The sequence below is a fragment of the Miscanthus floridulus genome, chromosome 3 (assembly GCF_019320115.1).
Source record: "Miscanthus floridulus cultivar M001 chromosome 3, ASM1932011v1, whole genome shotgun sequence".
Classification (NCBI taxonomy): Eukaryota; Viridiplantae; Streptophyta; class Magnoliopsida; order Poales; family Poaceae; genus Miscanthus; species Miscanthus floridulus.
In genome coordinates this window covers 72,301,779-72,312,657 of record NC_089582.1, presented here as the reverse complement: position 1 = coordinate 72,312,657, position 10,879 = coordinate 72,301,779, and the positions used below count along the sequence as shown (strand labels likewise).

General features: G+C 41.2%; 1 pseudogene; it reads left to right on the top strand.

Annotated features, from left to right (window-relative positions):
* The first annotated feature begins 6,817 nt into the window (after positions 1-6,817).
* LOC136543886 (uncharacterized) overlaps positions 6,818-10,879 on the top strand; it is a 34,852-nt pseudogene continuing 30,790 nt past the window's right edge.

Here is a 10,879-nt window from a genome sequence, read left to right as displayed (position 1 = left end):
GCGATGAAGATTAGGTCAAATGACATGGCGGATTGGGTTACAAGAAGTCCCCCGACAAGACAGAAAAGGAAACAGAGAAGAAGTCCTAAACCTGCACGATTTCAACTGATCGGACGCTTCGGTGGCAACGACCGGACGTTGCCACCCAGAGTTCGGTCGATTCTAGAGAGGTCCAAAACCCCTAGAATCATGACCAGACATGTCCGATCACCATTGACCGGACGTAGCCAGAGTCTGATGCAACCTATCTCCTTCATCTTCGATCGACCGGACGTTGAACCACCATCTGACCAGACGCTGAACAGCAGAGTCCGGTCACTCTATCGTAGTAGGTTCACCTCCTATGAACTGACCGGACGCTGGACATCAAAGTCTGGTGCAGCGTTCGGTCACTCTTTTTCCAGCAAATCTTCAAAGTTCTTTGTACTACCTATTCCCAATCAAGTGCCAACTTCAAGGAGATCCAAATAAACACCAATTGGGACTGATATGAGTGACCTCTCTCAAACCCTCAAATTTTTCAAAATATTTTGCCTTAGGCTATAATTCTTTTTAAGAATAAGGCAATAAGAGGGCAATTGAAGATAAATGACAAAGCAACATTCATGCATATGCAATGCAATACTTGAAAGTAAATCTAGTTGCTTGTCAAGTTTGATCTAAGGTTAAGCTTCTTCACTCGCTTTTCGGCGGTTATCTTAACCATGTTAGACAAGCCCTAAGAGCATTACATAAAGTAAACATGTTGTATATTACAATGCAATGCAAGAGACAACACAAGCTCATTTTTAGTGAAGTTACTAAAATCAAGCACATTGAGCTCATTCCGCAATAGACAAAAAGTCGCCTCATCTAGCGGTTTAGTAAAGATATCTGCCAATTGATCCTCAGGCCTCACACCTTCTAATGATATATCATTCTTTGCAACATGATCTCTAAGAAAGTGATGATGGATATCTATGTGCTTGGAGCGAGAGTGTTGAACTAGATTATTAGCAAGTTTTACTGCACTTTCATTGTCGCACAAAAGAGGTACTTTTTCTAGAACTATACCATAGTCTAGCAAAGTTTGTTTCATATAAAGAAATTGTGCACAACAAGCACCCGCGGCAATGTATTCTGCTTTGGCGGTGGACAAAGACACACTATTTTATTTCTTGGAGGACCAAGACACAAGTGATCTACCAAGCAAATAGCACCCTCCGGATGTGCTTTTTCTATCAACTTTGCAACCAGCATAATCCGAATCGGAAGAGCCAACTAATTCAAATATAGCTCCTTTGAGATACCAAAGACCAATGCCTGGTGTATGCTTAAGATACCTAAGGATTCTTTTAACGACAATCAAATGAGTTTCCTTAGGATTAGCTTGAAATCTAGCACACATACACACACTAAACATGATGTCGGGCCTAGATGCGGTTAAATATAACAAGCTACCAATCATAGAGTGGTAGAGAGTTTGATCAACCATGTTACCTCCCTCATCTAGATCGAGATGCCCATTAGTTGGCATTGGTGTCTTGATTGGCTTACATTCATCCATCTTGAATCTCTTAAGAATATCATTTGTATATTTCTCTTGAGAGATAAAAATCCCTTCTCTCATTTGCTTGACTTGAAAACCAAGAAAGAATGTAAGCTCTCCAATCATTGACATCTCAAACTCCTTTGACATCAATTCACCAAACTCTTTGCAAGAATCTTCATTTGATGATCCAAAGATGATATCATCAGCATACACTTGGCAAATGAAGATATATCCATCAAGCTTCTTGGTGATTAGTGTGGTGTCGACCTTCCCAATGGTGAAGCCCTTCTCAATGAGGAAGTCTCGAAGGGGCTCATACCAAGCTATTGGGGCTTTCTTAAGCCCATATAACTCCTTGGACAACCTATAAATATGATTAGGATATCTAGGGTCTTCAAACCTAGGAGGTTGATCAACATAGACTAGTTCATTAATAAAGCCATTTAAAAATGCACTTTTCACATCGATTTGATATAGTTTCATGTCATGATGTGATGCATATGCAAGGAGGATATGGATGGCTTCTAGTCTTGCAACCGGTGCAAAGGTCTCCAAAATCCAAACCTTCAACTTGAGAGAACCCCTTTGTAACTAGTCTTGCCTTGTTCCTCACAACAATGCCTTGATCATCTTGCTTGTTGTAGAACACCCACTTTGTTCCAATGACTCTTGCACCTTTTGGTCGCTCTTTAAGAGTCCAAACTTCATTACAAGTGAAGTTGTTCAACTCTTCATGCATGCCATTGATCCAATCTGGATCTTGAAGAGCTTCTTCTACCTTGGTAGGCTCAAAACAAGAGACAAAAAAGTGATGTTCAATGAATGAAGCAAGCTTTTGAGAATGAGTCATTACTCCCTATGATGAGATCTTGTGGATGAGCTTGTAGTAGAGGTGAATTTCTTCTATCAACCACTTGAGGGGGGGTTGTGGAGCATCAACATCATGTGCTTGTGTCACCATTTGCTCATGGGAGACATGAGTGTCTTTATTTTCTACTGTCCCATCTTTTTCACCATCTTGTGGCACACTTGATGAAGAAGGTGGATTGATCACTTGTACATCATCTTCATCATCAATAGGCTTGATGTCTCCAACCAAAATATTCTTCATGGCCTCCCTCAATGGTTCATCACCTATATCATCAAGATTCTCATGTGCTCCTTGGGAGCCGTTAGATTCATCAAATTCCACATCATATGTTTCTTCAACCAAGCCGGTGGCATGATTAAATACTCTTATATGCTTTGGACTTTGATGAGTAACAAACAAGAAAACCAATATCATGTCTTTGAAACTTCCCTAGGTGTTGCTGCTTCTTGTAGATGTAGCATTTGCAACCAAACACCCTAAAGAAGGAGACGTTCGGCTTCTTCCCATTGAGCAACTCATAAGGTGTCTTGCCAAGAAACTTTTGAAGGAATAGGCGGTTGGATGCATAGCATGTGGTGTTGATAGCTTCCGCCCATAGAGCTTTGGGAGTGTTGTACTCATCAAGCATTGTTCTTGCAAGAGTGATCAATGTCCAGTTCTTCCTCTCAACTACACCATTTTGTTGAGGAGTATATGTTGCGGAGACCTCATGCTTGATCCCAACTTCATCACAATAGGCTTCTATGTTTGTGTTATCAAATTCTTTGCCGTTGTCACTTCTAATCTTCTTGAGCTTCACTTCAAATTCATTTTGTGCTCTCTTGGCAAACTTCTTGAAGCATGATGCAACTTTGGATTTGTCATGAAGGAAGAATACCCATGTGTATCTTGAATAGTCATCAACAATCACAAGGCAATAAATATTTCCTCCCAAACTCTTGTATGTTGTTGGTCCAAATAAGTCCATGTGATGGAGTTCTAGCACTCTTGTAGTTGACATGAAAGCTTTTGTTGGATGAGTATTTGCAACTTGCTTGCTGGCTTAACATGCACTACAAAGCTTGTCCTTCTCAAACTTCACATCCTTCAACCCTCTTACCAAATCATTCTTCATTAGCTTCTTGAGTGAGCTCATCCCAACATGAGCAAGTCCTCTATGCCATAGCCACCCAAGAGTTGTTTTGGTGAATAGGCAAGTCTTCAAATTAGCATCTTCAGAGGTAAAGTCCACTAGATATAGGTTGTTGTATCTAAATCCTTTGAATATCACTTGATCATCATCCTTCTTAGATACACCAACTTCCTTCTCGGTAACAAGCATTAGAAGCCAAGATCACACAATTGTCCAATGGATAGCAAGTTGAAGCTCAATGAAGCAACATATAGCACATTTGAGATAGAATGATCATTTGATATTGCCACTTTGCCCAATCCTTTAACCTTGCCCTTTGAATTATCTCTAAATGTGATTCTTTCTTGTCCATCTACTTCTTCATCTAGTGAGGTGAACATACGAGGATCACCGGTCATATGTTGTGTGCAACCACTATCAATAACCCAATGACTTCCACCGGTCTTGTAGTTCACCTACACACAAGAGATCAAGCTTTAGGAACCCAAACTTATTGAGGGCCCTTCACCTTCTCAACAAGTGACTTTGCTACCCAAATTTTCTTAGGCATATTCTTGTTTGGAGGTCCTAAGAATATGACTTTCATCTTTCCACTTGAATCCTTTCTAAGCATGTAATGAGCATTGAAGGCAAAAGGTCTAGCATGCTTGGGCAAGGGTTGTGGTGGTGGAGTTTGGCACTCATGGGCAAAGTGACCTTCTTGTCCACACTCAAAACATCTCTTTGGCTTTGGCTTTGACTTGTGTTGTTGTTGAGCTTGAGCCTTCTTCTCTTGGTTTGCCTAGTACCCAATGCCACTTATATCCATCTTCATGATGGTGTTCATTAGTAGCTCATTTTGAAGATGCTTGTCTCTTGTGAACTTGGTCAATCCAATCTTAAGATGCTCTTTCTCCAACTTGAGCTTCTTGTTCTCTTCTTTGAGTGCATCATTGTTTTTCTCTTCCTTGAGCTTCTTATTTTCTTCTTTGAGCTCCTCATTTTGAAGAATCAAATCACCATCATAATCATGAGTTTCTATCACAATAATGTTGTGGATTTTGATCTCTTCAAGATCTTTCTTGAGCTTTTCATTGTCATTCTTGAGCTTGACATACTCATCATAACTATCGGTCTCAACCACTTGCTTGCCCTTTCTACTAGAACTTTGCTCAATACTCTCAATGATCAAATCATCACATGATGTAGCTATATTAATCTTAACAACATTATTAGTAGCATCATGTGGCTCATTGGATAAATATTCTTGAGCAATGACAAGATTATCATAATTAATCTTAAGAGTAGTATATTCTTCTTTTAGCATGTTGTGGCTAGTGACGAGCTCATTGTATATCCTCTCAAGTTTATCATGTTTATCTTTAAGCTCTTTCTTAGAAGATTTGAGCTCCTTGAGTTTGGATGATATAGCATCATTTGCTTCTCTAATATCAACACTAGTCTTTTTGGCTATATCACATTTAGCTAAAAGAGAATCATTCTTAGCTTCTAGTTTTTCATTCTTAGCTCTACTCTTTCTAATGATCTTAGTGTATTGATTTAGCAATTTAATAAGATCATCATAAGAAGGTGATTCATATTCATCATCATCACTATTGCTATCATCATTGCTAGCATGTTCATCGCCACTACTATCATCATTTGATACGTTGCGATCACCCTTGGCCATAAGGCATAGGTGTGTAGAAGATGATGATGGTGGTGGTAGTGAAAATGATAAAGAGTCAATAACAATGGCAGCCACCTTCTCGTTGTCACTATCATCATCGGATGAGCCACTAGATGAATCAATGTCCGTGAGCCAATCACCGACGATGTATGCCTTTCCACTTTTCTTCTTCTTGTGGAAGTCCTTCTTGCCATCTCTCCTCTAGTATGGCTTGTTTTTCTTCTTCTCATCTTCTTCTTCATTACTTGAGTCATCTTTCTTGCCCTTGTACTTGTTCTTGAACTTGCCTTTCTTGGGCAGGGTGCATTGGTGTGCTAGATGACCAAGTTCTCCACAATTGTAGCAATCCATCTCAGAGATTGGCTTCCTTCTAGAGCTAGTGAAGAACTTCTTCTTCTTGCCATCAAACTTGATGCCACTCTTGTATGTGAATTTATGATGCATGTTTTGTTATCTGTTTGGTGCCACCGTTTCAATTGGCGTGGTTGTTTGCCTTCATGTTCCACAGGGCCTTATTTGTGGTGACAAAAATGTGCTAAAAATGATGAATATTGCCTTATCATGTTCCACAAGACTTGTGACTAAACATGGTTGTGCAGCCTGCCAAGAAGATGACATGAAACAACTTCCAAGCAAAGTGAAGAAAAGAAAAGGAGGAAAGTGCAACTGATGCAAGTGCCAGCTATTGGGGAATGCTTTTGATGATTTCTATGGAATATATGTAATGCAATGGCCAAAACATTATTTTGCAACTATATGTTGTGGCCCTATGTATGAACTTCTGTGTGTACTAATGGTCAAGACTATGGCCAGAATTAGCTCTCTAGTATAGTGTCATTTATGGCTAGAATTTGCTCTCTCTAGTGAACTTCTCTAAGTATGTTGGCTTTTAACCTAGCTAGGTCCTAATCTAGCTAGCTACCTTAATGTGAATAGCTTGGGATATTTTGTTGTGATATAATCTATTGATATGGTTGGTTGTGCTCAGATTTGGTTGTTTGTATGTAGTTAGCATTTTCTTGCTCTAAAACTTGATTGTCTATCAACTAGAGTGAAGTGGTGATGATTAATGATGATAATAACTGGGTCTCTTTATGCTGATATCTTCAATTGCCTAGTTGGCTTTTGTCCTATCAAAATACTTGGGGGTTCTAGTCACTCCTAGTAGGCTTCTTCACATGATGTATGCTTTTGGCACTGCAATGTTGAAGCTCAATTTCTGTCAAATATTTGCAATTGTCGAAATAACCTAATACTAACTGCCATTCCGAGTTGGCTTTTAGAGGCCCAATTAGCTAGCACAAATTAGTGAGAAGCCCATCTTTGGAAAATGAAGGGAATTAAGAGGCCGATGTGCAAGCTAGCCGATCATCTCCAGTTATACGTCACGTCCCTTAATGCGTGGGAGGGAAGAGGCTGGTGCAAGCTAGCAGTTGCTTCTCGTCTCTAGGCCAGTTCTACTCCCCCATTAGTAGTTGCTTCATCACTTGATAGTTTGCACTCTGCCACTCAATCAATCACTTGCCTCAAACATATACATCCATCTACATCATGCTTTCTAGTACTTCTTGATCAATCTTGTTGGAAGATTAGGCCACGCAGCGGTGGATTGACATGGCCAACTTTGTTGTCAACCCTGCTCCATTCGTGCTCGATGGCCTTGAGATTGAAGACTGGGCACAACCTGTGCATGGAAGGATCATCATCGGTGGCACCCCACCTCGCCGTGACGAAGAGTACACTATCATTACAGTTCTCCCTCCCCCTAAACAGCACAATCTGTATGATGCTATGGATGAGGTTGTGAATTACTTTGAGGAAGAGTGTCATGTTAGAGTTCTTTCTAGTTGCTTGTCTCTGCTTGGGCTCTGTTTGATTCAGTTTCATTCACCGGTTGCTAGACAAGCTATGGTCAACTTAAGTCCTCATCAATTAGATGTTTTTCATGAGATTGTGGTACAAGAGCATGATAGAGGAATCAATCTGAGAAACTATCCTTTCACTAGAACATGTTGGGTTGTGTTTCTTGCTTTTCTGTTGGATTTCCAAACTAGAGACATCATCACTTAGGCAACATGGCACTTTGGAACAATCATCACCTAGACCAGCAACTCCAGGTGTAAGTCTAGGCTTCTATTAAGGTGCAAGGTTACCTTGGTGAGTAGAATTCCAAGGAGTCTCCTAGTCTATGAAGGAAACGTTGGGGGCAATAATGGCTCCTCATGGATAGTCCTAGACTTTGTATTGGGCCCGACTTAGTTCGCTGATGAATTTGGTGCTAATGAGGATAAAATCCCTCCAAATGGCAATCCACATCTAGAGGATGCACATTTTCTTAATAAAAATTAGAATAAACAGTTCCCTGGCTTCTTTGAGGATGTGGGTGATCTTGCTGAAGTTCAATAGGAAAATGTGGATCAGGGCTAGGAGGCGCCTCCTCCCCTAGCAGCTCAAAATATCAACAATGGCTGGGGACCCTAGCTTCAACAAGAAGGGGACTTAGTTGATGAGAATGAGCTTGTAGAAGTGAACAACCTTTGCAGATACTGCTGTTGCCAATGGAGTTATGCAGCACCCCAATCAACCTCAAGATAGTGCTTCATTGTCTTTAGAAACCAGAGAATTCTTCAGAGCCTAGGGGCCCCCAATCACTCTTGAATTGCCTCTTCCTGATTCTACAGACAGAGTTTTGGCAGAGAGGGCACTAGTGATCTCTTCAAACAATGTGCATGTTTTTGAGTGACATTCAGGTCAGAGAAATGGTAGCTAATCTTGGGCTGCATATGCCTTTTGGTCCAGTCCCTTTAGTGGAGATGTTTTTGACTAAATTGGCCTAGAAGGCTCAGGCGACCTAGTTACTTCTTCCTATGAAAAACCCAGTTATCAACTTTTGGCCTAATAGCCCTGCACTGGACTCCTGGGATCTTGCTCTTGATAATCCAAACTGGGGAAACAATGTAGAGGCATCCACATCCTCTAGATACAAGAGGCTCAAGTTACAGCTCATTCAAGCTTTCTCTGATACTTCACCTAAAATTGAAGCCCCAAGAATGGAAGAGAATAAAGAGATTGTTGTCTACAACCAGGAGTTTGCTCTATAGTAGATTTTGGAGCATCTCCATCCCTTAACCCATAACCCTGCTCCCTAGGATATTGGTATGTCTACTGACAGCTATGTTTATGTGGTGCCACCTCTTAATGAAGATGTCAACATGGCTCCTGAGGAATCAACTGAGGGCCAGGAAGAAGATGAAATAATGGTGGAAGCTACTCCTCATGGGAGAAAGAAGAGGAAAGCAAAGGAAATGACCCCTATTATTGATGATGAGGACAAGAGAAGCTCCATATTCAAGAAAGATTGGGCTGAGAAGCATACTCTAGACCCAAGCACTCAAGAATGATCAATGGAGCAATACCAAAAGAAATGGAGGACTAGGGGTGGCTATATATTTTCTTATTTTGTTGTCTATCTTGTTTTTTATGCTTTGACAGTTGTTTTCAGTATTGTAAAACTTTGTAAGTGGTGGTTATATAACCATATGTTATCTATATGCTACTCTATTTTGTCTCAACGAATAGTGATTCTCATGATTGGAATATCTTGTGCTGGAATATTAGGGGGCTTAATGATAGTGATAAGTGGGACCCTATAAGAAACAAGATTGAGAGTAGTGCAAATATTTTCTGCCTTCAGGAAACCAAGAAAGAGAATTTTGATTTGCAATTTTCATTCGTAAGTTTGCTCCTAAGCGTTTTGATAAAATTTGAGTTTTGCCCCTCTGAGGGTGCATCTGGGGGGATCTTGGTTTGTTGATGGGCTCTCTTCACACTTTGTTGTTACTATTGCTAAGCCTGGACCCTTGTTGTAATGTATGGCCCTTGTAGATAACTTGCTAGAGAGAATTTTGTTAGCTGGGTATATAGCTTGAATATTAAAGATGATGATGTGATGAGGACATCGCCACGCTGGACACACCGACGCCATGGTCTTCCCCAAGTTGCAATTTGTTCCCAACTCAGCTGCCACGTTGCCCTCGGATTCAGCAGACACGTCGTCACTGTTTCGGTCATAACTTTCTCATACGACATCAAAACGGGCCATTCTTAGATGCGTTGGAAAGGGGACGACGACGCCGTCGTTTTGGATCTAGTTCCAGCTCTAGAAGGTCCGTGGATCATTCTATGTGACCACGGCAAGGTGCTGCATCACCTATTTGGGCCAACTTGGCCATGTATCATGTTGGGCCTTAAGCCCAAGTTGTGGGCACCCAACCCCTGGCTGTCCCCAACCCTAGGTCGAGTCTTAGACTATAAACACAGCCGCCGCCGCTGCTACACAATTGGGTTTTGTTTAGAGTTTAGTTTTCCATCGAGAAACTGAATTGTTCATTGTAACTGTGGTGACAAATCCTTTTACAGTGATCCAGGACCCCCGTTCTTGATCTCCTCCACTGTGTCGATTAGTCCTTTGGAACCGAGTTCTTGAATCCTTTATTGATATTCACGTCATTCATATTTGCAATTTCAGATTGCGTGTTTTACCTTCTTGCTTGTGCTCTTCGATTTACTTGTAGGAAAAGCCTTCTTGGCGAGGTCAATCAAGTTGTGCTTGGTTGATAACCAATGGAGCAGTGGTGTAATGGTTGCAGGGTTCGAATCGCGTCTGATTTGAAGCCGGATCGCCAACGTCGAGATCTCGACAAATCGAACTTACCGGCTACCTCTCGGAAGATCAGGCCTGTACTCATCAATTGGTATCAGATATTTCAGGTTTACCGTGAGGTATAATCTCGTTTGCCTTAGATTCATATTTGTTCATTACCTAGAGTCCACAAAAAACCCAAAAATATTTCAATTTCCACTGTCCTATCGCCCTTTGTGCCTTTGCAATTTTGTTTCAGATTCGTGTTGTTGAGTTTGTGTCCGTGGTCGAGTCTTGTTGCTGGTTTAGGATTGTGTTCGTGGTCGTAGTTCAATCGCCCGTTGCTATGATTTTTGTTTTCCGCCGCTATCCCATCCACCGTTCCCAAACAACAAATCGAAGCCACCACATTACTCGACTTGCCCCGCTAGCCGCCTTGTGTAACTTCTCGCCGCCGCGTAAACCCTAGATAGGTTGCCAGCCACTCTTATTTTGCCTGCATCGTAGCCCTCCTTACATCATCAGGCGAATACCTATTGCTGTTAGTCACAGTGACGATCCTGTGATCGGTGATAGAGTTTAGGGACGCTTTGCCCTAACTGCCGCCGCTGTGTTGTGCCTCCCAGAAAACATACTTTGAGATACCTTCGGTAAAACAGGCATAACTTTTCGCTCGTTTATCAGAAAAATCTGAATTTTTTTAGCAGCTTCTGGACACCATTTGGAGCTGACCCAAACTCGGCTTCGCCCTATTTGGTTTCATCAGAATTGCCAAGAAAATTTGGGAAAATATAGAAAAAAAAATGTCAAAGTTTTTGCGCGCTTTTCAGAGCACGTGCTGAATTTCTATAGACCACATCCCACCTCAGTTGTAGGTGCCAATTTTTGTGGTTGCATCTTTTGTGATCCTTGTTCAGAGAAAAGTATATAAAACAATAGTGGAAAAAAATAAAAAAAGTTTGTTTCCTACTAGTGCCTTTTGGAAAAATCCGAGAAAAAAATTCAGGAAAAAAGGAGAAGTCCGGGCTATTTGC